Source organism: Phyllobates terribilis, unplaced genomic scaffold, assembly GCF_046119375.1.
Source record: "Phyllobates terribilis strain yellow unplaced genomic scaffold, ASM4611937v1 Scaffold_3__8_contigs__length_932513732, whole genome shotgun sequence".
Classification (NCBI taxonomy): Eukaryota; Metazoa; Chordata; class Amphibia; order Anura; family Dendrobatidae; genus Phyllobates; species Phyllobates terribilis.
Window position 1 is genome coordinate 661,704,050 of NW_027362763.1, and position 24,712 is coordinate 661,728,761.

Below are 24,712 nucleotides of genomic sequence, written 5' to 3' on the forward strand. Positions count from 1 at the left end.
CAAATGTGCCGGGGTGTAATAATAGCCTGGACCATCCATACAATGAGCCCCCTCTGATCTATATCCAGTGTGGAGGGGCCGGGTATGTGGCTGAGGAATGCCCAGCATGCTGGGGAGGGGGCCGCAGAGTCACAGCCCCTCTGTCCTCTGTCTCTGCTCTCACTCTGCAGCACACAGGGGACAGTCAGCTATGGGGGGTTTCCCGGGATATTGGACCATGGTGGGAGCCCCGAGACTGGGACCTACTGGGACCACTGAGATGACTGGTGGACGGTAATGATGACAGTCTCTCTATTATCTATCTATTATCTATCATCTATCTATCATCTATCTATCATCTATCTATCATCTATCTATTATCTATTATCTATCTATTATCTATCATCTATCTATTATCTATCTATTATCTATCATCTATCTATCATCTATCTATTATCTATCATCTATCTATTATCTATCTATTATCTATCATCTATCTATTATCTGTCATCTATCTATCATCTATCTATTATCTATCTATTATCTATCTATCATCTATCTATCATCTATTATCTATCTATCATCTATCTATCTATCATCTATCTATTATCTATCTATCATCTATCTATTATCTATCTATTATCTATTATCTATCTATTATCTATCTATCATCTATCTATTATCTATCTATTATCTATTATCTATCTATCATCTATTATCTATCATCTATTATCTATCTATCTATCTATCATCTATCTATTATCTATCTATTATCTATCTATCATCTATCTATCATCTATTATCTATCATCTATTATCTATCTATCATCTATCTATCTATCATCTATCTATTATCTATCTATTATCTATCTATCATCTATCTATTATCTATCTATTATCTATTATCTATCTATCATCTATCTATCATCTATCTATTATCTATCTATTATCTATCTATTATCTATTATCTATCTATCATCTATTATCTATCATCTATTATCTATCTATCTATCTATTATCTATCTATCTCAATTGCGATTTCAAAATCCTCTATTACATGTAAAAATTGTAGCAGAGCTGAAATAATACAATACATTATCTGTACTCAGAGAGTTATCACTGTGTTATCTGTGGTGTTACATAGGACTGCAGGTGACATCTACTACATTATCTGTACTCAGAGAGTTATCACTGTGTTATCTGTAGTGTTACATAGGACTGCATGTGACATCTACTATATTATCTGTACTCAGAGAGTTATCGCTGTGTTATCTGTGGTGTTACATAGGACTGCAGGTGACATCTAGTACATTATCTGTACTCAGAGAGTTATCGCTGTGTGGTCTCTGGTGTTACATAGGACTGCAGGTGACATCTACTACATTATCTGTACTCAGAGAGTCATCACTGTGTTATCTGTGGTGTTACATAGGACTGCATGTGACATCTACTATATTATCTGTACTCAGAGAGTTATCGCTGTGTTATCTGTGGTGTTACATAGGACTGCAGGTGACATCTACTACATTATCTGTACTCAGAGAGTTATCACTGTGTTATCTGTGGTGTTACATAGGACTGCAGGTGACATATACTACATTATCTGTACTCAGGGAGTTATCACTGTGTTATCTGTGGTGTTACATAGGACTGCAGGTGACATCTATATTATCTGTACTCAGAGAGTTATCACTGTGTTATCTGTGGTGTTACATAGGACTGCAGGTGACATCTACTACATTATCTCTACTCAGAGTTATCACTGTGTTATCTGTGGTCTTACATAGGACTGCAGGTGACATCTACTATATTATCTGTACTCAGAGAGTTATCACTGTGTTATCTGTGGTCTTACATAGGACTGCAGGTGACATCTACTACATTATCTGTACTCAGAGAGTCATCACTGTGTTATCTGTGGTGTTACATAGGACTGCATGTGACATCTACTATATTATCTGTACTCAGAGAGTTATCGCTGTGTTATCTGTGGTGTTACATAGGACTGCAGGTGACATCTACTACATTATCTGTACTCAAGGAGTTATCACTGTGTTGTCTGTGGTGTTACATAGGACTGCAGGTGACATCTACTACATTATCTGTACTCAAGGAGTTATCACTGTGTTGTCTGTGGTGTTACATAGGACTGCAGGTGACATCTACTACATTATCTGTACTCAAGGAGTTATCACTGTGTTGTCTGTGGTGTTACATAGGACTGCAGGTGACATCTACTGCATTATCTGTACTCAGGGAGTTATCACTGTGTTATCTGTGGTGTTACATAGGACTGCAGGTGACATCTACTACATTATCTGTACTCAGAGAGTTATCACTGTGTTATCTGTGGTGTTACATAGGACTGCAGGTGACATATACTACATTATCTATACTCAGAGAGTTATCACTGTGTTATCTGTGGTGTTACATAGGACTGCAGGTGACATCTACTACATTATCTGTACTCAAGGAGTCATCACTGTGTTATCTGTGGTGTTACATAGGACTGCAGGTGACATCTACTACATTATCTGTACTCAAGGAGTTATCACTGTGTTGTCTGTGGTGTTACATAGGACTGCAGGTGACATCTACTGCATTATCTGTACTCAGGGAGTTATCACTGTGTTATCTGTGGTGTTACATAGGACTGCAGGTGACATCTACTACATTATCTGTACTCAGAGAGTTATCACTGTGTTATCTGTGGTGTTACATAGGACTGCAGGTGACATATACTACATTATCTATACTCAGAGAGTTATCACTGTGTTATCTGTGGTGTTACATAGGACTGCAGGTGACATCTACTACATTATCTGTACTCAGAGAGTTATCACTGTGTTATCTGTGGTGTTACATAGGACTGCAGGTGACATATACTACATTATCTATACTCAGAGAGTTATCACTGTGTTATCTGTGGTGTTACATAGGACTGCAGGTGACATCTACTACATTATCTGTACTCAAGGAGTTATCACTGTGTTGTCTGTGGTGTTACATAGGACTGCAGGTGACATCTACTGCATTATCTGTACTCAGGGAGTTATCACTGTGTTATCTGTGGTGTTACATAGGACTGCAGGTGACATCTACTACATTATCTGTACTCAGAGAGTTATCACTGTGTTATCTGTGGTGTTACATAGGACTGCAGGTGACATATACTACATTATCTATACTCAGAGAGTTATCACTGTGTTATCTGTGGTGTTACATAGGACTGCAGGTGACATCTACTACATTATCTGTACTCAGAGAGTTATCACTGTGTTATCTGTGGTGTTACATAGGACTGCAGGTGACATATACTACATTATCTGTACTCAGGGAGTTATCACTGTGTTATCTGTGGTGTTACATAGGACTGCAGGTGACATCTACTACATTATCTGTACTCAGAGTTATCACTGTGTTATCTGTGGTCTTACATAGGACTGCAGGTGACATCTACTATATTATCTGTACTCAGAGAGTTATCACTGTGTTATCTACGGTGTTACATAGGACTGCAGGTGACATCTACTACATTATCTGTACTCAGAGAGTTATCACTGTGTTATCTACGGTGTTACATAGGACTGCAGGTGACATCTACTACATTATCTGTACTCAGAGAGTTATCACTGTGTTATGTGTGGTGTTACATAGGACTGCAGGTGACATCTACTACATTATCTGTACTCAGGGAGTTATCACTGTGTTGTCTGTGGTGTTACATAGGACTGCAGGTGACATCTACTACATTATCTGCACTCAGGGAGTTATCACTGTGTTATCTGTGGTGTTACATAGGACTGCAGGTGACATCTACTACATTATCTGTACTCAGAGAGTTATCACTGTGTTATCTGTGGTGTTACATAGGACTGCGGGTGACATCTACTACATTATCTGTACTCAGGGAGTTATCACTGTGTTGTCTGTGGTGTTACATAGGACTGCAGGTGACATCTACTACATTATCTGTACTCAGAGAGTTATCACTGTGTTATCTGTGGTGTTACATAGGACTGCGGGTGACATCTACTACATTATCTGTACTCAGGGAGTTATCACTGTGTTATCTGTGGTGTTACATAGGACTGCGGGTGACATCTACTACATTACCTGTACTCAGAGAGATATCACTGTGTTATCTGTGGTGTTACATAGGACTGCGGGTGACATCTACTACATTATCTGTACTCCGAGAGTTATCACTGTGTTATCTGTGGTGTTACATAGGACTGCAGGTGACATCTACTACATTATCTGTACTCAGGGAGTTATCACTGTGTTGTCTGTGGTGTTACATAGGACTGCAGGTGACATCTGCTACATTATCTGTACTCAGAGAGTGATCACTGTGTTATCTGTGGTGTTACATAGGACTGCAGGTGACATCTACTACATTATCTGTACTCAGGGAGTTATCACTGTGTTGTCTGTGGTGTTACATAGGACTGCAGGTGACATCTACTACATTATCTGCACTCAGAGAGTTATCACTGTGTTGTCTGTGGTGTTACATAGGACTGCAGGTGACATCTGCTACATTATCTGTACTCAGAGAGTGATCACTGTGTTATCTGTGGTGTTACATAGGACTGCAGGTGACATCTACTACATTATCTGTACTCAGGGAGTTATCACTGTGTTATCTGTGGTGTTACATAGGACTGCAGGTGACATCTGCTACATTATCTGTACTCAGAGAGTTATCACTGTGTTGTCTGTGGTGTTACATAGGACTGCAGGTGACATCTGCTACATTATCTGTACTCAGAGAGTTATCACTGTGTTATCTGTGGTGTTACATAGGACTGCAGGTGACATCTACTACATTATCTGTACTCAGGGAGTTATCACTGTGTTGTCTGTGGTGTTACATAGGACTGCAGGTGACATCTACTACATTATCTGTACTCAGGGAGTTATCACTGTGTTATCTGTGGTGTTACATAGGACTGCGGGTGACATCTACTACATTACCTGTACTCAGAGAGATATCACTGTGTTATCTGTGGTGTTACATAGGACTGCGGGTGACATCTACTACATTATCTGTACTCCGAGAGTTATCACTGTGTTATCTGTGGTGTTACATAGGACTGCAGGTGACATCTACTACATTATCTGTACTCAGGGAGTTATCACTGTGTTGTCTGTGGTGTTACATAGGACTGCAGGTGACATCTGCTACATTATCTGTACTCAGAGAGTGATCACTGTGTTATCTGTGGTGTTACATAGGACTGCAGGTGACATCTACTACATTATCTGTACTCAGGGAGTTATCACTGTGTTGTCTGTGGTGTTACATAGGACTGCAGGTGACATCTACTACATTATCTGCACTCAGAGAGTTATCACTGTGTTGTCTGTGGTGTTACATAGGACTGCAGGTGACATATGCTACATTATCTGTACTCAGAGAGTGATCACTGTGTTATCTGTGGTGTTACATAGGACTGCAGGTGACATCTACTACATTATCTGTACTCAGGGAGTTATCACTGTGTTATCTGTGGTGTTACATAGGACTGCAGGTGACATCTGCTACATTATCTGTACTCAGAGAGTTATCACTGTGTTGTCTGTGGTGTTACATAGGACTGCAGGTGACATCTGCTACATTATCTGTACTCAGAGAGTTATCACTGTGTTATCTGTGGTGTTACATAGGACTGCAGGTGACATCTACTACATTATCTGTACTCAGGGAGTTATCACTGTGTTGTCTGTGGTGTTACATAGGACTGCAGGTGACCTCTACTACATTATCTGTACTCAGGGAGTTATCACTGTGTTATCTGTGGTGTTACATAGGACTGCAGGTGACATCTGCTACATTATCTGTACTCAGAGAGTTATCACTGTGTTGTCTGTGGTGTTACATAGGACTGCAGGTGACATCTGCTACATTATCTGTACTCAGAGAGTTATCACTGTGTTATCTGTGGTGTTACATAGGACTGCAGGTGACATCTACTACATTATCTGTACTCAGGGAGTTATCACTGTGTTACCTGTGGTGTTACATAGGACTGCAGGTGACCTCTACTACATTATCTGTACTCAGGGAGTTATCACTGTGTTATCTGTGGTGTTACATAGGACTGCAGGTCACATCTGCTACATTATCTGTACTCAGAGAGTTATCACTGTGTTATCTGTGGTGTTACATAGGACTGCAGGTGACATCTACTACATTATCTGTACTCAGGGAGTTATCACTGTGTTATCTGTGGTGTTACATAGGACTGCAGGTGACATCTGCTACATTATCTGTACTCAGGGAGTTATCACTGTGTTGTCTGTGGTGTTACATAGGACTGCAGGTGACATCTGCTACATTATCTGTACTCAGAGAGTTATCACTGTGTTATCTGTGGTGTTACATAGGACTGCAGGTGACATCTGCTACATTATCTGTACTCAGGGAGTTATCACTGTGTTATCTGTGGTGTTACATAGGACTGCAGGTTACTGCTGTAGAGCTTTGTTAGTGGATTGGGATTTGTGTCTCTTCCTCTCTTCTCGGGTCGGATACTTTGTAGCGACGCTGATTCGCCTCTTCTGTATCCGGTGGCGTCTGATGAATATGATACAATGTAACAGATCCGGACGGTCGGTGTGGAGATCTTATAGATCTCTTCTCTCTTTTGTCTGTGATATGCTTTGGTGATTGGTGTCACACATGAAAGGAGAGCTGTGATTGGGTAATCTGGTCATGGGTGATATCTATTCCTCAGAGGTGGATTAAGATGAACACCGCCCTAGAATTACAGGAGGTAATCTACTGTAACGACAGCTGTACTACTGCCCCCATCATCTCAGGGGTAGCTGAGGAGACTATATCCCTCCCAGCCATTAGACCCTCACGTGGCTGAAGACAACCTCCCCGAGAATCCCAGAAACAGCGCAGCTATAGACCCCCACTGGATGTGGAGCCATGGTGAATAATCCCCCACTGACACCATAGAAAGTGATGGGGGACTGCACTGATTCCGGAGGAGAGAAGGGTGCATGCTGCATGAGGTGGACGCCGACTGCAGCAACCACAGACAGGCCGGTGCACCACAGGTACCAGCAGGTCGTCATGAACGCCGTAATACAAGGACGAGTCTAATACTGGGATGTGCCGTATTCCAGAAGCAAGCATCCCGCCGTACGGCCAGATACGTCACTGCCAGCTGTCCTGGATGCGGGTCATGGGTGGTATATGTCTATGTGGGGATATCAAGGCTCTGAATATCATTCTCAGTTGATATTGCCCTATAATCACTGCCCAGGATACATTGTTGCATATCTGTCATTTCTACCATTGTTGCAGCTATCACAGCTGCCTCCAGAAGTCCCATTTCCAATGCGGACCCTCATACCCTCCTGACGCCCCCCTGGGCATCGCTCTCTGCACCTTTAAGTATCTGTTCACATGAGGAGCCCTTCTCCATGAGTGCCAGCCTTCTTTTCCAGCATTGTTGACATAAGCAGGCAGAGTTGTGCTGCCAGTCTTTCATAATGAAGAGGCTTTTCTGGAGAGCTGGCACAGATCTGCCCGTGCACCCGGCCAAGTTTCTGTGGAGATCATCTGCAGTACACAAACCCCTCGCATGTCCCAGAGTCTCCACTCAGGAAATCATTTACGTTCTTCAATGGAGAATCGCTGCCAATTATAAAGGCTCCCACTTCTCCAGGGACCAGGACTCGGCTTAACACAAACCCGGCATCTGGGCCGCGCTCTTCTGTAGGATTTCCCACATCACGCTCAGATTCCATTCAACAATCTCATGGATTTCAGGAATATCCAGCGCTCATCCCATCTATAGGTATCCAGAGCCGGATATAAGGCCATGGCTCCACATCCAGTGTATGAACTGCTGCTGATGGCGACAAAGAGGTAAGGACCTCGTGTATCACTAGTGTGGAGCAAATGTATCACTAGTGTGGAGCAAATGTATCACTAGTGTGGAGCAAATGTATCACTAGTGTGGAGCAAATGTATCACTAGTGTAAAGCAAGAGTATCACTATTGTGGAGCAAATGTATCACTAGTGTGGAGCAAATGTATCACTAGTGTAAAGCAAGAGTATCACTATTGTGGAGCAAATGTATCACTAGTGTGGAGCAAATGTATCACTAGTGTGGAGCAAATGTATCACTAGTGTAGAAGAAGTGTATCTCTAGTGTCAAAAGGGAGAACCAGGTGATGGCGCTGTCTTTGCCACCAAGTGAGATCAAGGTGCAAAAACGTCAGGTTGCTCGTAAGTAAAAAAAAAAAATGTATGCACACTAATATAAAACAAATAAAAACTATATACATATGCGTTTTGGCTGTTTGCAGCCTTCTTCAGGTGTATCCCTGATGTATCTCTAGTGTAGAAGAAGTGTATCTGTAGGGTAGAAGAAGTGTATCACTAGTGTAGAAGAAGTGTATCTGTAGTGTAGAAGAAGTGTATCTGTAGGGTAGAAGAAGTGTATCTGTAGGGTAGAAGAAGTGTATCTGTAGGGTAGAAGAAGTGTATCTGTAGGGTAGAAGAAGTGTATCTGTAAGGTAGAAGAAGTGTATTACTAGTGTAGAAGAAGTGTATCTGTAGGGTAGAAGAAGTGTATCTGTAAGGTAGAAGAAGTGTATTACTAGTGTAGAAGAAGTGTATCTGTAGGGTAGAAGAAGTGTATCTGTAGTGTAGAAGAAGTGTATCTGTAGTGTAGAAGAAGTGTATCTGTAGGGTAGAAGAAGTGTATCTGTAAGGTAGAAGAAGTGTATCACTAGTGTAGAAGAAGTGTATCACTAGTGTAGAAGAAGTGTATCACTAGTGTAGAAGAAGTGTATCTGTAGTGTAGAAGAAGTGTATCTGTAGTGTAGAAGAAGTGTATCTGTAGTGTAGAAGAAGTGTATCTGTAGTGTAGAAAAAGTGTATCTGTAGGGTAGAAGAAGTGTATCTGTAAGGTAGAAGAAGTGTATCACTAGTGTAGAAGAAGTGTATCACTAGTGTAGAAGAAGTGTATCTGTAGTGTAGAAGAAGTGTATCTCTAGTGTAGAAGTGTATCTGTAGTGTAGAAGAAGTGTATCTGTAGTGTAGAAGAAGTGTATCTGTAGGGTATAAGAAGTGTATCTGTAGGGTAGAAGAAGTGAATCTCTAGTGTAGAAGAAGTGTATCTGTAGGGTAGAAGAAGTGTATCTGTAGGGTAGAAGAAGTGAATCTCCAGTGTAGAAGAAGTGTATCTGTAGTGTAGAAGAAGTGAATCTCTAGTGTAGAAGTGTATCTCTAGTGTAGAAGAAGTGTATCTGTAGTGTAGAAGAAGTGAATCTCCAGTGTAGAAGAAGTGTATCTGTAGTGTAGAAGAAGTGAATCTCTAGTGTAGAAGTGTATCTCTAGTGTAGAAGAAGTGTATCTGTAGGGTAGAAGAAGTGTATCTGTAGTGTAGAAGAAGTGTATCTGTAGGGTATAAGAAGTGTATCTGTAGTGTAGAAGAAGTGTATCTGTAGGGTTTAAGAAGTGTATCTGTAGTGTAGAAGAAGTGAATCTCTAGTGTAGAAGAAGTCTATCTGTAGTGTAGAAGAAGTGTATCTCTAGTGTAGAAGAAGTGTATCTGTAGTGTAGAAGTGTATCTCTTGTGTAGAAAAAGTGTATCAGTAATATAGAAAAAGGTATCACTAGTATAGAGGAAATGTATCAATAGTTTAGCAGAAATGTATTACTAGTGTAAAGCGAGGATATTAATAATGTAGAGGATATGTATCAGTTGTACAGAGAAGGTGTATCACTAGTGTAGACGAAGTACTGTATATCACTAGTATAGAGGAAGTGTATCACTAGTTACACTCATTTGAAGTTATAATACATTTTTTATTTATTTAAATTATCATTAATGAGGATCTGTCATCAGATTTTACTATACAATCTGCATCATAGACCTGATAAGACTGATGTACTTACTGTAAAAATCCATGTCAGAAAAGCTGCATAATTCTGATGTTAAAATTGACATTTTGATTTCAGCTAAAGACTGACAGCTCATGACTCCAGTGTATTCTGCCTTTTCTCTCCCAGCCTGACTGACAGCTTGTACTGGGCAGTGTGGGATTTCAGCAGCAGCAGCAGGGAGAAGGGGCACTGAAGAGCTGTCAATCAAAGCTGGGTTGTGCAGATTCCGCTTCAGCCGAGAGGAGGGACACAGCTTGGTGTTTGTATTGTAAAATCTGGTGCCAGATCCACTTTATTCATAGTGCAAAGAAAACTTTAGATTTCTAATCTAATTTGTGCTATAACTCCCTGCCATACTCAAGATCTCTAAATGGGTGTGTAGTGTCCAGGAGCTCAGCCGGCGTATTCTGATGTCTGCGGTGGCCAATATGGCAGTACCACGCCTTACTTAAACTCCAGTCATACTGCTGGCAGTTGCCCGATATTTGCTTGGTTACTCTCTGGTGCTATTGTGATCTTGACCAGCTTCTACCCTGACAACCTCTGTCTCTGTGATTGATCTCACCTAGTCTGACTGTGCTGGCAGCTGAGCCCGGCTATTGCTCTAACTACAGTTTTGTCCCGGTCCCCGGTTCTGTTTCTTTAGTTACTGACCCAGCTAGTTTGACTTTCGCTCATCGCTCAAGTTCGCTCATCCAGTCACCGGCCACTTTGTGAACGCACCCCAAGTAAACCTGTTGTAAGTCCAGATCCCTGTATAGGGGGTAAAAAGTTATTCCCACAGTCGCATAATTTTTTACAAGGCACAGTAAATGCAGACTTATTGATAATATACAGACTGAGCCAAACTCAATGATTCTTTCTTGTAACTGTGTTTGATACCTGCTGCTAAGTGCTGTCAAACTGCAAATGCCACTTTATTGATGCATATGACAGAGGATTATCTTTTGCCATATGCATCAATAGAGCATTATTTGCAGTTTCAAATCACTGATCTCTCAGTTGCAGCTCAAATCCCTCCAGCTCCCCTATATACAGCCCCATCCTGCAGTATATCACTTCTCTCAGTTTCCTTTGTACAGCCTTTTTCCTGCAGTATATCATTCCTCTGAGACACAGCCCTCTCCTTCAGTATATAATTGTAACGGGAATACAGTGACAGAGAGGTGTCAGAAGATTGCGGCGTCTGGTTACGCACACCCCTGCACGTATTAGATCTGCTTCACCTTCCTTTTAGCAGTGCAGGCTGGCTTTCTTTGCTCTGGCATTGCTAGGGTTAATCAGTTCAGTTCTCCAGGAGCCCTCCATCCTGAATTGTCTCAGCTGTTCTGTGTTGGCCACTCCTCACCGGTATATATACTCACCTCTTGCACTAGTGAATTGCTGTTGATAGTTTTCCACTTACTAGTTTGGTGGTGAAGGAGAGTTCTTAATGAGTAGCAGTCGGTTGGTGTAGTTTACAGGAGATATCTGCGTGGATTTGGTATTGGTGTTTATCCTAATCCTCTCTCATTTGGTTTACCCCTCCTACTATTCCCTTGATTTCCACTCGATTTTTTTGTGAGTGTGTTTGTGTGATTGTAGTTTTCTTTTATCCCTGTCTGTTTACCCTGTCTGTCAGGTTAGTGTGCTATCCTATACAATCCTGACCCATAACTCCCTGGGTGGGGGAGGAAACAGATCAGTGTGCATATAGGAGCATAGCAAGGTACGAGACCCCAGCATTGCCACCTTCAGGGGTAATCTGGAGAACAGGGATAGCCTAGTGTCCTCTCAGTTTTAGGCAAAGGGAAGCAGCTCATTGCCTCAGGAAATCCTGCTACAGAATCATGACAATAATTCTTCTCAGACCTCTGTATACAGCCCCTTTTTTGTACTATATCTCTCCTCTCAGCCCCCTGTATACAGCCCCATCCTGCAGTACATCGCTCCTCTTAGTTACCAGCACTCACACACCGCAGCTCCCTGGTCTGTCAGTGCCATCATCCCTCACAGTAGATGCTCCGTTTATTCCCGATGCACTAACAGCTCAGCATTATATTGATTTGTTCATGGAACCAGTGGTGCAGCCATTTCTCCAATGTGTCTCAGGAGCTGTCCCAACACAACGCCAGGCCTCATGTCCCTCGTACTACTGTGAACCGCCTGCGTGGCCTAAACCTGCTCTCGCTGCTGCATTGTCTCCAGACTTTTCTCCATCAAGCACATTGGGGTCATCATTGGACTTGCTGTTTGGTCTTCGCCAGTGGTGCCGCAGGGCATTATGGTGAAACAGCTCCACTTTTGTCCAAAAGACGTTGTTCCAGAAGTCTTGTAGTTTGCTCAAATGCAACCCTTTCCACCCAAGCCATACTTGTTCTACCTTTTACTGATTGTACAGTCATGAACACCAACATTTTACAAGTTAACTGAGGCCTTTAGAGTCTGAGCTCTAGCTCTTTGGTTTTTCACATTTTCTCTGAGCATTACTTGGTGTGACTTTGGGGGTGAATATGCCGGGGCGTCCACTCCTGGGATGATTGTCAGCTGTCCTGAATGCTTTCTGCTTATGAATAATCTTTTTTCACCTTAGAATGATGGTTTGGAAATGGCCGTATAGCCTCTTACAGATCGATGGGCAGCAGTCGCTTCTCTAAGATGTTTGCTGATTGCAACTTGGCATTGAGGTAAAACAAGGCTGAATGATCCAGCAAATTAGCAAAACTTCTGCTTTTATGGAGGGGGTTGACATTTGCCGATGAGCAGTTAATCTCGGACATCTCCGCTCCCAGGCAAGCAGTCACGGTGTACTTACTTAATTGTCACACAGGGCTTCTGTATTTTTGATACATAATGACACAATGTGACTTGTCTTGTTCATCTGAGTTGTAGTTACTTTGATAGTGTTTTGTTTTGTTATTATGTATCGATGCAGAAAACCATAGACCCTCGTGATTTATAGGCGGCATTTTTATCGCCTGTCCTGTAATAACCAGCGGTTTATTATAGTTGGGGTTCTTCTAGGCGCTTCCTGTAGATTCGGGTTGTATTTCACTTCTCTGACCAGTATCTGACAGCGGCTACATATTGTAGTTCTAAGAATATTCATGGTAGCGCAGAGTATTTCAGGAGAGAAGTCTTCTTCTTATGGCACAGACTGGGTCTTACATTGTGGAACGACGGAGAATGTCAGGAAGGCAATGTGCTGACAACTATAGAGGGGCAGTGACCAGCAGCACAGAGTATTTCAGAGGATAAGTTCTCTTGGCTTTGCTCGCTGTCTGTCTGTTCTGGTCATGAATCGGTTGGTCGGATTACAAGGGTCGGTGACCGGTCGCTCTGGGTCCTGGTTTTGTTGCTGATATAACTCTGCTTTCATATAATACCGCACTATAGCGGCACACAGCGGATCACGTGGGAGATCTGTAAGGTGGATCACGTGGGAGATCTGTAAGGTGGATCGCGTGGGAGATCTGTAAGGTGGATCACGTGGGAGATGTGGACAGTGGATCACGTGGGAGATCTGGACGGTGGATCACGTGGGACATCTGGACGGTGGATCACGTGGGACATCTGGACGGTGGATCACGTGGGAGATCTGGACGGTGGATCACGTGGGAGATCTGGACAGTGGATCACGTGGGAGATCTGGACGGTGGATCACGCGGGAGATCTGGACAGTGGATCACATGGGAGATCTGGACAGTGGATCACGTGGGAGATCTGGACGGTGGATCACGTGGGAGATCTGGACGGTGGATCACGTGGGAGATCTGGACGGTGGATCACGCAGGAGATCTGGACGGTGGATCACATGGGAGATCTGGATGATGGATCACGTGGGAGATCTGGATGGTGGATCACGTGGGAGATCTGGACGGTGGATCACGTGGGAGATCTGGACGGGCCGCAGCTGCATTACTGTCCGGGCAGAAAAGGCAGCAATGAATTGTCCTTTGTGCGGTGGTTGTGGGTGACTGGTGTGTAGACGGAATTCATGAGTGATAATCGCCCATTTATGTCATTAATGTGACGGAGGCGAAAGGAAATGGTGAAAATATTGTAATGCAGAGAAGATAAAGAACCATCTACAGCCCGACAGGAAAACATTTACTGTTACACTGACACTCGGGGTACAGGATAATGTCACTGACACTCGGGGTACAGGATAATGACACTGACACTCGGGGTACAGGATAATGACACTGACACTGGGGGTACAGGATAATGACGCTGACACTCGGGGTACAGGATAATGACACTGACACTCGGGGTACAGGATAATGATACTGACACTCGGGGTACAGGATAATGACGCTGACACTCGGGGTACAGGATAATGACGCTGACACTCGGGGTACAGGATAGTGACACTGACACTCGGGGTACAGGATAATGTCACTGACACTCGGGGTACAGTATAATGACACTGACACTCGGGGTACAGGATAATGTCACTGACACTCGGGGTACAGTATAATGACACTGACACTCGGGGTACAGGATAATGTCACTGACACTCGGGGTACAGTATAATGACACTGACACTCGGGGTACAGGATAATGATACTGACACTCGGGGTACAGGATAATGACGCTGACACTCGGGATACAGGATAATGACACTGACACTCGGGGTACAGGATAATGACACTGACACTCGGGGTACAGGATAATGTCACTGACACTCGGGGTACAGTATAATGACACTGACACTCGGGGTACAGAATAATGTCACTGACACTCGGGGTACAGGATAATGTCACTGACACTCGGGGTACAGTATAATGACACTGACACTCGGGGTACAGGATAATGATACTGACACTCGGGGTACAGGATAATGTCACTGACACTCGGGGTACAGGATAGTGACACTGACACTCGGGGTACAGGATAATGACACTGACACTCGGGGTACAGTATAATGACACTGACACTCGGGGTACAGGATAATATCACTGACACTCGGGGTACAGTATAATGACACTGACACTCGGGGTATAGGATAATGATACTGACACTCGGGGTACAGGATAATGACGCTGACACTCGGGATACAGGATAATGACACTCGGGATACAGGATAATGATGCTGACACTCGGGGTACAGGATAATGACGCTGACACTCGGGGTGCAGGATAATGACACTCGGGGTGCAGGATGACACTCGGGGTGCTGGATAATGACACTCCGGCTGCAGGTTAATGACACTGGGGGGTACAGGATAATGACACTCGGGGTGCAGGTTAATGACCCTCAGGGTGCAGGATAATGACACTCGGGGTACAGGTTAATGACACTTGGGGTGCAGGTTAATGACCCTCAGGGTGCAGGATAATGACACTCGGGGTGCAGGATGACACTCGGGGTGCTGGATAATGACACTCGGGGTACAGGATAATGACGCTGACACTGGGGGTGCAGGATAATGACACTTGGGGTACAGGATAATGATAATGACACTCGGGGTGCAGGTTAATGACACTCCGGCTGCAGGTTAATGACACTGGGAGGTACAGGATAATGACACTCGGGGTGCAGGTTAATGACCCTCAGGGTGCAGGATAATGACACTCGGGGTGCAGGTTAATGACACTCGGGGTGCAGGTTAATGACCCTCAGGGTGCAGGATAATGACACTCGGGGTGCAGGATAATGACACTCGGGGTGCAGGATGACACTCGGGGTGCTGGATAATGACACTCGGGGTACAGGATAATGACCAGCTGATATTGTGAGGACGCCCTGCCTCATTGCTCTGCTTTCTCTTCCTTAGTCCTGATGATGACTGTTCGCTCCTTTGTTACCAGTAAATGTCGTTCTCTCGGTCGTCGTTTCTATCATTTATTTCTGTGTTCTTATATGTAAATTTGTGTTTTTTTTTTCTGAGGAACGATTCTTCTTATGATTCGCTGATTATCACCCGCAGGATATTCGTCTCTGAGTCTCCGGGCAGCAGCGTCCCTCATTGTGCGGCTGGACATTGTGGGGTACGATGGGGTTTAGGAGACGTAAATCTTTTTTCGTTCCTTTCTGTGAGTTCTGAGACGTCGCCATCAATCAGGTGACATAAAAGTGACTTATCGGGGAGGTTTTGCAGTTATTCTGGCCCCCAACCAATGTTCCCAGCCTGCCCCAGCCATGAACCTCATGATCGGCGCTCATAACTCAGGGGGCTCTGCCAGGCTGAGGAGGAGACCTGGGGGTCCCTGAGCCAGAGGAAGGGGGCACGGCGCAGTGCTACATTGTTACCAATATGTAACTATGGATGAACTCCTCCTTGAGTTCTGGTCACTTTGATGTGTCTGGGGACGCTGCGTCCTGACCGATGTACTGGGTGTCCTCCCAGAGAGGGGGCAGTGTGGAGTTTATGGTCAATGAATCTGTCCAGAAAAAACCTCCGAGCCCCTCTGTGCGTAGGATCGCCACTTCAGGGGGACAGATTTATACAACTATCCCCCACAGTGGGCAATTCTGGGAGGACTGGAGGACCCAAATGATGGGAACATCCCAATCCCAAGTTATACCGAGGACTTTTCCACAATTTTCCACGTTACACCCACAAACATAAATGTGGGAGTAACAGATTTCTATTTTTCAAATACTTAGTAACCCTGTATTATTTCCTTCACACGTCACAGATACTCGCTACTTTGTGTTCGCGTCACATCTAAAATCCCAATAAAAAAAAAAACATTTAAGTTTGTGGGTGTAACATAAAAAAATGTGAAAAAGATCACAGGGTATGAAGACTTTTTTTTGCAGGCAATGTATAATAAAGTCGTTCTCCATGATGGAAGTGCTGGATGCAGTGCGGCAGATTTATCAAGCAGTCTGAATTCGGGCATAAAACTGCTTCTTGAAATGTCACAAAATGTTTTGTGCAACAATGTTGCAACTTAACTGCTTGTTGTCACCGGTCCTGTGCCGGAAAAGTGGACTGAGCTGGGGTGTGGCATGGTGGCGAAAGCAACAGGACAGACTCACGCGCCAGCGCAGGGAGTGGAAAGATGCGCCAGATTAATTAAGGAGTTTTGTGGGCCGTTCACCAAGCTGGGCGCGCGCAATGCTAGCATTAATGAACCAGGCATTGGGGTTTACTCTGCCCAAGAATTAGACCAATCTGATACATATGCACAATGTGTGTTGCACCATAATGTAGCACTGGATCATCAGACTTTCTGGATTATTAAATACCAGAATAAAGGGATTTCCGGAATATGTACAGTATATTTATATTATATATTGCTATAATTTTTCCATGACTGCCCTGGCTGGAGCAGTGATTGATGGCGCGCGGTGCTGCGGCCTCTGATGTCTTCCTCTGCGCAGGTGCTGAGGGCAGTCAATCATCCGCAGTCAGTGTAGCGTACAGTAACTTCTGGGTTCATTTCCTGACGCTGCGTCGCCCGCAGGGACCCCGCGTCTTCTCTTCATTGTCTCCATCTTCCCCTCGCGGCCTGACGTTTCACGGTGACAAATGGTTTCCCTCTGTTTAAATATTTGGAAACCCTGATTCAGGAGGAGCGGGGCCGGCGCTTTCTTTAGGTCTTTAATTGTAGATATCAAGGTTGACTGCAAATCACACAGCGGCGTGATACCGGCGAGTGCGGCGGCCGCCGACTGACTGCGACGGCCGCCGACTGACTGCGACGCTTGTGTGCCGCCTGTGGAGCGTGGAGACGCCCTGACCACAAGCCAGACACAGGCGGACGTGTCATTGGCGCAACCTGTGCAGCCACACAGTGGCCCTGGAGGTCAGAGGCCACATCCACCTCCAAAGCCGGGGACTTGAGCATGATGATGAATTATTGGATTGTAAAGGGTCCGTACAGTGTTCTTGGTCCCTCCAGGACCGCCCCCAATAACGGCTGGGAAAGCTCACCCGGTGGCGGCTTTTTTTTTTACACTCCATCCTTTTTGGCTAAGGAAATCCCCAATTTGCTGGGACGTTTCCAAAAAGTGGCGCAGTCCTGGCGAATGCAAGAGTATTGGGAAGTAGAGCCTCCAGTATTGGCATACTCCCCAATGTCAGGGTATAATCATGTCAGAGTATAATCATCCTCCCCAGGGGCCGACGCACACAGACGAGACCCCCATGCAAGAACCGGATACACCCTCTTATCTGGCTGAGACAGAAGTTGCTCAGGAGGTGGTTGTGGCCCCTGGACCTCTGGGGCCCCTCTGCAGCTCCACAGGTTGCACCAATGGTCTGTCACCCCCTGGTCTTCTTACCGTCTCAAAATGGTTGATAATAGAGAACAGCAGATGTTCCCTATTATCCTAATATTACCCCCCTCAGGAGATATGGGAACGCTAGCAGGTCTGTGTCCTTATAAAAGAACTTTTTGGGGTTCACCACCTGCAGGTGGAGATGAGAACAGGTCTGGTTACTGGGATCAGCCCCCCGATAAATTCTGTGTCCTCCTCCCTCAGCACCACTGCCTCCGGTAACAAGATGTCCTAGGACCTACGGGACCGGACCATAGGACGGCGATGTCACTGAGAAGTCTGAGGGATGCGGCACTGATACTAGAGAGTCTGAGGGATGCGGCACTGGTACTAGAGGGTCTGAGGGATGCGGCACTGGTACTAGAGAGTCTGAGGGAGGCGGCACTGGTACTAGAGGGTCTGAGGGAGGCGGCACTGGTACTAGAGGGTCTGAGGGAGGCGGCACTGGTACTAGAGGGTCTGAGGGATGCGGCACTGGTACTAGAGAGTCTGAGGGAGGCGGCACTGGTACTAGAGGGTCTGAGGGAGGCGGCACTGGTACTAGAGGGTCTGAGGGATGCGGCACTGGTACTAGAGAGTCTGAGGGAGGCGGCACTGGTACTAAAGGGTCTGAGGGAGGCGGCACTGGTACTAGAGGGTCTGAGGGATGCGGCACTGGTACTAGAGAGTCTGAGGGAGGCGGCACTGGTACTAGAGGGTCTGAGGGATGCGGCACTGGTACTAGAGAGTCTGAGGGAGGCGGCACTGGTACTAGAGGGTCTGAGGGAGGCGGCACTGGTACTAGAGGGTCTGAGGGATGCGGCACTGGTACTAGAGAGTCTGAGGGAGGCGGCACTGGTACTAGAGGGTCTGAGGGAGGCGGCACTGGTACTGAGGGTCTGAGGGATGCGGCACTGGTACTAGAGAGTCTGAGGGAGGCGGCACTGGTACTAAAGGGTCTGAGGGAGGCGGCACTGGTACTAGAGGGTCTGAGGGATGCGGCACTGGTACTAGAGAGTCTGAGGGAGGCGGCACTGGTACTAGAGGGTCTGAGGGAGGCGGCACTGGTACTAGAGGGTCTGAGGGATGCGGCACTGGTACTAGAGGGTCTGAGGGATGCGGCACTGGTACTAGAGAGTCTGAGGGATGTGGCACTGGTACTAGAGAGTCTGAGGGATGCGGCACTGATTCTAGAGAGTCTGAGGAATGTGGCATTGATACTAGAGGGTCTGAGGGATGCGGCACTGATACTAGAGGGTCTGAGGGATGCGGCACTGATACTAGAGGGTCTGAGGGATGCGGCACTGGTACTAGAGGGTCTGAGGGAGCCGGCACTGACACTAGAGAGTTAGAGGGATGCGGCACTGATACTGGAGAGTCTGAAGAATGCGGCACTGATACTAGAGAGTCTGAGGGATGCGGCACTGATGCTAGAGAGTCTGAGGGATGCGGCACTGATACTAGAGAGTCTGAGGGATGCGGCACTGATACTAGAGGGTCTGAGGGGTGCGGCACTGGTACTAGAGAGTCTGAGGGAGGCGGCACTGATACTAGAGAGTCTGAGGGACGCGGCACTGATGCTAGAGAGTCTGAGGGAGGCGGCACTGGTACTAGAGGGTCTGAGGGATGCGGCACTGGTACTAGAGGGTCTGAGGGATGTGGCACTGGTACTAGAGAGTCTGAGGGATGTGGCACTGGTACTAGAGAGTCTGAGGGATGCGGCACTGATTCTAGAGAGTCTGAGGAATGTGGCATTGATACTAGAGGGTCTGAGGGATGCGGCACTGATACTAGAGGGTCTGAGGGATGCGGCACTGATACTAGAGGGTCTGAGGGACGCGGCACTGGTACTAGAGGGTCTGAGGGAGCCGGCACTGACACTAGAGAGTTAGAGGGATGCGGCACTGATACTGGAGAGTCTGAAGAATGCGGCACTGATACTAGAGAGTCTGAGGGATGCGGCACTGATGCTAGAGAGTCTGAGGGATGCGGCACTGATACTAGAGAGTCTGAGGGATGCGGCACTGATACTAGAGGGTCTGAGGGGTGCGGCACTGGTACTAGAGAGTCTGAGGGAGGCGGCACTGATACTAGAGAGTCTGAGGGACGCGGCACTGATGCTAGAGAGTCTGAGGGAGGCGGCACTGATACTAGAGGGTCTGAGGGATGCGGCACTGATACTAGAGAGTCTGAGGGATGCGGCAGCGATACTAGAGAGTCTGAGGGATGCGGCACTGATACTAGAGGGTCTGAGGGATGCAGCACTGGTACTAGAGAGTCTGAGGGAGGCGGCTCTGATACTAGAGAGTCTGAGGGAGGCAGCACTGATGCTAGAGAGTCTGAGAAACGCGGCACTGATACTAGAGGGTCTGAGGGATGCGGCACTGGTACTAGAGAGTCTGAGGGAGGCGGCACTGATACTAGAGGGTCTGAGGGACGCGGCACTGATGCTAGAGAGTCTGAGGGACGCGGCACTGATGCTAGAGAGTCTGAGGGATGCGGCACTGATGCTAGAGAGTCTGAGGGATGCGGCACTGATGCTAGAGAGTCTGAGGGACGCGGCACTGATGCTAGAGAGTCTGAGGGACGCGGCACTGATGCTAGAGAGTCTGAGGGATGCGGCACGTACACTAGAGAGTCTGAGGGACACGGCACGTACACTAGAGAGTCTGAGGGACACGGCACTGATACTAGAGAGTCTGAGGGACACGGCACGTACACTAGAGAGTCTGAGGGACACGGCACTTATACTAGAGAGTCTGAGGGACACGGCACGTACACTAGAGAGTCTGAGGGACACGGCACTGATACTAGAGAGTCTGAGGGACACGGCACTGATACTAGAGAGTCTGAGGGACACGGCACTGATACTAGAGAGTCTGAGGGACACGGCACTGATACTAGAGAGTCTGAGGGATGCGGCACTGGTACTAGAGGGTCTGAGGGACACGGCACTGATACTAGAGAGTCTGAGGGACACGGCACTGATACTAGAGAGTCTGAGGGACACGGCACTGATACTAGAGAGTCTGAGGGACGCGGCACTTACAGTGAAGGAAATAATTATTTGATCCATGGCTGTTTTTGTAAGTTTGCCCACTGGCACAGACATGAACAGTCTATAATTTTAAGGGTAGGTTAATTTTAACATTGAGAGATAGAATATCCAAAAAAATATGAAGAAAATCACATTGTATAAATTAGATACATTTATTTGCATTTTGCAGTGAGAAATAAGTATTTGATCCCTCTGGCAAACAACACTTAATACTTGGTGGCAAAACCCTTGTTGGCAAGCACAGCAGTCAGAGTTTTTTTGTAGTTGATGATGAGGGTTGCGCACATGTCAGGAGGAGTTTTGGTCCACTCCTCTTTGCAGACCATCTCTAAATCATTAAGATTTTGAGGCTGTCGCTTGGCAACTCGGAGGTTCAACTCTCTTCATAAGTTTTCTGTGGGATTAAGGTCTGGAGACTGGCTAGTCCACTCCATGACCTTACTGTGCTTCTTCTCGAGTCACTCCTTTGTTGCCTTGGCTGTATGTTTTGGGTCATTGTCTTGCTGGAAAACCCAGCCACGACCCATTTTTAATGTCCTGGAGGGAAGGAGGTTGTCACTCAGGATTTTACGGTACATGGCTCCATCCATTCTCCCATTGATACGGTGAAGTAGTCCTGTGCCCTTAGCAGAGAAACACTCCCAAAATATAATGTTTCCACCGCCATGCTTGACAGTGGGGATGGTGTTCTTTGGGTCATAGGCAGCATTTCTCTTCCTACAAACACGGCGAGTTGAGTTAATGCCAAAGAGCTCAATTTGTTTCTCATCTGACCACAAGCTGTCTTCTCCCAATAACTCACAGAATCATCCAGGTGTTCATTGGTAAACTTCAGACGGGCCTGCACATGTGTCTTCTTGAGTAGGGGGACATTGCAGGCACTGCAGGACTTTAAACCTTTAAGGCGTAATGTGGTACCAATGGTTTTCTTGGTGACTGTGGTCCCAGCTGCCTTGAGATCATTAACAAGTTCCCCCCGTGTAGTTTTAGGCTGATCTCTCACCTTCCTCATGATCAAGGATACCCCACGAGGTGAGATTTTGCATGGTGCCCCAGATCGGCGTCTTACTTGTGGTTTTGTAGCCCATTCCAGCTTTGTGCAGGTCTATGATCTTGTCCCTGACATCCTTAGAAAGCTCTTTGGTCTTGCCCATGTTGTAGAGGTTAGCGTCTGACTGATTAATGGAGTCTGTGGACAGGAGTCTTTTATACAGGTGACTATGTAAGACAGCTGTCTTTAATGCAGGTAACCAGTTGATTAGGAGCGTCTAACTGGTCTGTAGGAGCCAGAACTCATAATGGTTTGTAGGGGATCAAATACTTATTTCTCACTGCAAAATGCAAAAAAAATTATCTAATTTATACAATGTGATTTTCTTGATATTCTATCTCTCAATGTTAAAATTAACCTACCCTTAAAATTATAGACTGTTCATGTCTTTGTCAGTGGGGAAACTTACAAAAACAGCCATGGATCAAATACTTTTTCCTTCACTGTATACTAGAGAGTCTGAGGGATGCGGCACTGATACTAGAGGGGTTCTCCCTCTGTCCTGTCCTATGTAAGAAGATCAGAAGCCAAAGCTGTTGTGATCATTGCGGCAGGTCAGGACTGAGCCCAGGAGAGGCGACGCTGCTCTGTGCGGCCGCTGCAGCCTGTCCCATGCTCTGTGCAGCCGCTGCAGCCTGTCCCATGCTCTGTGCAGCCGCTGCAGCCTGTCCCATGCTCTGTGCAGCCGCTGCAGCCTGTCCTATTCACTGTGCAGCCGCTGCAGCCTGTCCCATGCACTGTGAAGCCGCTGCAGCCTGTCCCATGCTTTGTGCAGCCGCTGCAGCCTGTCCCATGCTCTGTGCAGCCGCTGCAGCCTGTCCTATTCACTGTGCAGCCGCTGCAGCCTGTCCCATGCTCTGTGCAGCCGCTGCAGCCTGTCCTATTCACTGTGCAGCCGCTGCAGCCTGTCCCATGCACTGTGCAGCCGCTGCAGCCTGTCCCATGCACTGTGCAGCCGCTGCAGCCTGTCCCATGCACTGTGCAGCCGCTGCAGCCTGTCCCATGCTCTGTGCAGCCGCTGCAGCCTGTGCCATGCTCTGTGCAGCCACTGCAGCCTGTCCCATGGACTGTGCAGCCGCTGCAGCTTGTCCCATGCTCCGTGCAGCCGCTGCAGCCTGTCCCATGCACTGTGCAGCCGCTGCAGCCTGTCCCATGCACTGTGCAGCCGCTGCAGCCTGTCCCATGCACTGTGCAGCCGCTGCAGCCTGTCCCATGCTCTGTGCAGCCGCTGCAGCCTGTCCCATGCTCTGTGCAGCCGCTGCAGCCTGTCCCATGCTCTGTGCAGCCGCTGCAGCCTGTCCTATTCACTGTGCAGCCGCTGCAGCCTGTCCCATGCACTGTGAAGCCGCTGCAGCCTGTCCCATGCTTTGTGCAGCCGCTGCAGCCTGTCCCATGCTCTGTGCAGCCGCTGCAGCCTGTCCTATTCACTGTGCAGCCGCTGCAGCCTGTCCCATGCTCTGTGCAGCCGCTGCAGCCTGTCCTATTCACTGTGCAGCCGCTGCAGCCTGTCCCATGCACTGTGCAGCCGCTGCAGCCTGTCCCATGCACTGTGCAGCCGCTGCAGCCTGTCCCATGCACTGTGCAGCCGCTGCAGCCTGTCCCATGCTCTGTGCAGCCGCTGCAGCCTGTGCCATGCTCTGTGCAGCCACTGCAGCCTGTCCCATGGACTGTGCAGCCGCTGCAGCTTGTCCCATGCTCCGTGCAGCCGCTGCAGCCTGTCCCATGCACTGTGCAGCCGCTGCAGCCTGTCCCATGCTCTGTGCAGCCGCCGCAGCCTGTCCCATGCACTGTGCAGCCGCCGCAGCCTGTCCCATGCTCTGTGCAGCCGCCGCAGCCTGTGCCATGCTCTGTGCAGCCGCTGCAGCCTGTCCCATGCTCTGTGCAGCCGCTGCAGACTGCCCATGCTCTGTGCAGCCGCTGCAGCCTGTCCCATGCTCTGTGTAGCCGCTGCAGACTGTCCCATGCTCTGTGCAGCCGCTGCAGCCTGTCCCATGCTCTGTGCAGCCGCTGCAGCCTGTCCCATGCACTGTGCAGCCGCTGCAGCCTGTCCCATGCTCTGTGCAGCCGATGCAGCCTGTCCCATGCACTGTGCAGCCGCTGCAGCCTGTCCCATGCTCTGTGCAGCTGCTGCAGCCTGTCCCATGCTCCGTGCAGCCGCTGCAGCCTGTCCCATGTTCCGTGCAGCCTGTCCCATGCACTGTGCAGCCGCTGCAGCCTGTCCCATGCACTGTGCAGCCGCTGCAGCCTGTCCCATGCTCTGTGCAGCCTGTCCCATGCTCTGTGCAGCCGCTGCAGCCTGTCCCATGCTCTGTGCAGCCGCTGCAGCCTGTCCCATGCTCCGTGCAGCCGCTGCAGCCTGTCCCATGCACTGTGCAGCCGCTGCAGCCTGTCCCATGCTCTGTGCAGCCGCTGCAGCCTGTCCCATGCTCTGTGCAGCCGCTGCAGCCTGTCCCATGCACTGTGCAGCCGCTGCAGCCTGTCCCATGCACTGTGCAGCCGCTGCAGCCTGTC

At 47.4% G+C, this 24,712-nt stretch overlaps 1 protein-coding gene across 8 annotated transcripts in view; it reads left to right on the forward strand.

The window, feature by feature from the left end:
- DAAM2 (dishevelled associated activator of morphogenesis 2) overlaps positions 1-24,712 on the forward strand; it is a 683,500-nt gene that overhangs the window by 140,673 nt on the left and 518,115 nt on the right. Inside the window, exon 1 of one of the 8 annotated variants that reach the window (XM_073671722.1) lies at positions 137-273. The exons of 6 other annotated variants lie outside the window; for them this stretch is intronic. The gene's annotated coding sequence lies outside the window, so the exon portion shown is untranslated. Of the gene's footprint in view, positions 1-136; positions 274-7,502; positions 7,870-24,712 lie in introns of those variants that run through there. One more of the 8 variants, XM_073671721.1, reaches the window with a different exon arrangement.